Source organism: Pongo abelii, chromosome 9 (genome assembly GCF_028885655.2).
Source record: "Pongo abelii isolate AG06213 chromosome 9, NHGRI_mPonAbe1-v2.0_pri, whole genome shotgun sequence".
Taxonomy (NCBI): Eukaryota; Metazoa; Chordata; class Mammalia; order Primates; family Hominidae; genus Pongo; species Pongo abelii.
In genome coordinates, this window is record NC_071994.2 from 18,660,924 (window position 1) to 18,664,998 (window position 4,075).

General features: G+C 34.4%; 1 pseudogene; it reads left to right on the forward strand.

The window, feature by feature from the left end:
• The first annotated feature begins 2,842 nt into the window (after window positions 1–2,842).
• LOC100439629 (olfactory receptor 5G9-like) lies at window positions 2,843–3,715 on the forward strand (annotated as a pseudogene).
• The last annotated feature ends 360 nt before the right edge of the window (window positions 3,716–4,075 follow it).

Here is a 4,075-nt window from a genome sequence, read left to right on the forward strand (position 1 = left end):
GGGGAACAACAGGTGCTGGAGAGGATGTGGAGAAATAGGAACGCTTTTACACTGTTGGTGGGACTGTAAACTAGTTCAACCATTGTGGAAGACAGTGTGGTGATTCCTCAGGGATCTAGAACTAGAAATACCATTTGACCCAGCCATCCCATTACTGGGTATATACCCAAAGGATTATAAATCATGCTGCTATAAAGACACATGCACACGTATGTTTATTGTGGCACTATTCATAATAGCAAAGACTTGGAACCAACCCAAATGTCCAACAATGATAGACTGGATTAAGAAAATGTGGCACATATACACCGTGGAATACCATGCAGCCATAAAAAAGGATGAGTTTATGTCCTTTGTAGGGACATGGATGAAGCTGGAAATCATCATTCTCAGCAAACTATCTCAAGGACAAAAAACCAAACACCGCATGTTCTCACTCACAGGTGGGAATTGAACAATGAGAACACTTGAACACAGGAAGGGGAACATCACACACCGGGGCCTGTTGTGGGGTGGGGGCAATGGGGAGGGATAGTATTAGGAGATATACCTAATTTAAATGACAAGTTAATGGGTGCAGCACACCAACATGGCACATGTATACATATGTAACAAACCTGCACATTGTGCACATGTACCCTAGAACTTAAAGTATAATAAAAAATATATATATACAAAATAAATTTAGCTAATTAAAAAAATTTAAATTACATTTACATACTATTTAAGAAGACCATTCTTACAAGAAAATCATAATGCTGTCTTTATTATATCTTGTCACATATTTATAGTTAGGATTATTTAATTTAGGTAGTGTAAGGTAGAGTTTTAATATTTGTTATTTTTTCAATTGCATTCAAATATTATAATAACTTTTATGTTTAATTCATCATTATTTTCCCAATTTGAAATAAACATTTACATTAAATTGGCATATGTTCATGAATCTGCTTTTGGGTCTTCTACTCATATTTCCGTATAGTCTAGGAACAACACCTTGTTGTTATAATTATGGTAGCTTTATAATCTGTGCAGATACTTGGCACAACACAACCCTTTTCTTTGGTTTTCTTTTTCAAAATTGTGTTGGCTATTGTTGAACATTTTTCTTCTTTATACATTTTTAAATCAAATTGTTTTATTAAAATATGTTTAGATTTTGGTTGGAGCTACTTTAAATTTGTAAAATAATTTAGTGAGTATCTTAACCCAAATAGCCTAAGAAAACCAGGAGCAAGCCTTTTTCTCACCAAATCACCTTTATTGATCCATCACAATGAGGGAGACCACACAGCTTATAAACTACGGACGACTCATTAAATGAAGGAAAGGTAGTTATTACAGGATCATTGAGAAGGGCTGAGTTTAGGTAAAATTTATACCAAGCGAATTTTTGATATACACCAAGCAAAGTGGGGTTGTCTATAAAGCAGTCAACATCAGTTTCAAATTACAAAGCAGACACAGGGTCCTTCTTCCTTAGGAATTACAAAGTTAAGATAAATGTGGAATATTGCATCTTGAAGCCCCTTGTTTGATGTTCTGTATCTGTGTTGGAAATTAGACTCCTTTGCTATGTCAAGGTGACTTAGATCTTCTAGAAGAGAGTAAGCTGTTTTATCTACTAATATAATTTAAAAGAAAATTAGATGGCCTACTGTTTTAGAATAGGAAGTCATTCTTGAGTAATAAAATAGTAATTATTCAAAGAAAAGGGTTGTTGGGACACTTTACACCTGCAGAATATTCCATGGAGAAATCTTGTTTCCTGTTGACTCTACAGTTGGATTTATTTAAGTCTGTTAGTCCAGTGTGAAGAATGGCCAGTCAGATTTTTACTCTCCCAATAGGAGCTAATTTATTTTTTCCCAAGAGAAAAAGACTCTTTACGACCAAGTTATTTGATCCAGAAGAGATCAAAAAACAAAAATATTATTTTTTTCTGGCTTATTTTGTCATTTTTTCTTTTATTTCAGTGAAGTTCCATTATTTGTATTTTTCTTCATAGAAATCTTGAAAATTCTTTGTTAGGCTTATTAATTATTTTTTTATCAATTCCAGTTGATTCATATGATTTTTGCTGAGATAATTTACATTTGATTAGTTTTGATTTTCCATATTGATTTTCTATTCTACTACCTTGTTAAATTTTTATTATTTTTTTCTAAAAATTTATCTTAACAGTTGATTCTCCTAGGTTTTCTATGTGGGTGATTATTTTGCCTGCTAATAGTGACAGTTATTTCTTTCTACTTTTACTACAGTACCTATATTTCATCTTTTTTTTTTTTTTAGAATTTTACAATCTTTAATATAAATGTTAAATACATATGTTATGGACATCTTTAAATAGTGTCTGATTATAATGTGAATGTTTCTAATGTCTTAACACTACACACATTTTTTTTCTGGAAGATTCTTTGTATTAAATTAAATAGTTACTTTTATTTCCAGTTTTGGAAAGTTCTTCTTGAGAGCTGCATTTTATCAAATTCTTGTTCAAATTCGATTGAAATAATAATAATGCTTTTTCCTACAATCTATAAGGGTAGTGATTAATTTGTATATGTTTATAATGTTTTAACCATTTCTTAGTTAAATCCCAATTTTCTCTTTAAAACACTTAAACCATACTACTTTTTAGAACTGTGATATATCTAATGTCCTAGCATTTTATTTGGGCTTTTTAAAAAATATTGATGTTTCTAAGTTAGTTCCACCTATATTTCTTTTCCTGTGCAATATGTTATGATTTTAAAAAATCAAAGTTGAATGCATGATCAGTTCTCTATTTTTCTCACTATAGAGACTAAAACCAACCAATGGCTGATGGAAATATACAAGGATCACAGAATTCGTTTTTGAAGGCTTAAGGTATCATCTTCAGCTGCAAGTCTTCCTTTTCTTACCATTTCTACCTTTTTTACCTCATTACTATGACAGAAAACTTGGGCATGATTGTTCACATCTGGCTTGATTCCCGCTTTCACACACCTGTGTACTTTGTCCTCGGCTACCTGTCCTTTGTGGACATCTGCTTCTCATCCGTTGTGGGCCACAAGTTGCTCACTGAATTCTTTGCTGAAAGGAAAGCCATCTCTTTCTTGGGCTGTCCCTTGCAGCAGTGGTTCTTTGGGTTCTTCGTAGTCATTGAGTGTCTTCTCTTGGCTTCCCTGGCCTATGACAATTATGTGGCCATCTGTAACCCATTGTTGTACTCAGTGGCCATGTAATAGAGACTGTGCATCCAGCTGGTGGTTGCACCTTATGCCGCTGATTTCTTCAACACCATAACTCACACAACGGCTGCTTTTCCGCTTCCCTTTTGTCACTCCAACATTATCAATCATTTCCTCTGTGACATGTCTCCCCTTCTTTCTCTCGTATGTGCTGATGCCCGGATCAATAAATTGTTAGTTTTCATTGTGGCTGGAGCTGTACTAGTTGTCAGTAGCCTGACCATTATAATCTCCTATTTTTACATCCTTACTGACATTCTGAAGATCTGTTCTGCTGATGGGAGGAACAAAACTTTTTCCACTTGCTCTTCCCACTTAACAGCTATTTCCATCTTTTATGGGTCTCTCTTCTTTAGCTACGTTCGACCAGGTGCAACTTTTTACCTGGAACTCAATAAAATAGTGTCGGTGTTCTATACAACATCCCCATGTTGACACCTCTCATCTACAGCTTGATAAATAAAGAAGTATCCTAGCCACTAGACCACCAGAGAAGTGGGGAAATGATTCCCTATTTAATAAATGGTGCTGGGAAAACTAGCTAGCCATATGTAGAAAGCTGAAACTGGATCCCTTCCTTACACCTTATACAAAAATTAATTCAAGGTGGACTAAAGACTTACATGTTAGACCTAAAAGAAACCCTAGAAGAAAACCTAGGCAATACTATTCAGGACATAGGCATGGGCAAGGACTTCATGTCTAAAACACCAAAAGCAATGGCAACAAAAGCCAAAATTGACAAATGGGATCTAATTAAACTAAAGAGCTTCTGCACAGCAAAAGAAACTACCATCAGAGTGAACAGGCAACCTACAGAATGGGAGAAAATTTTT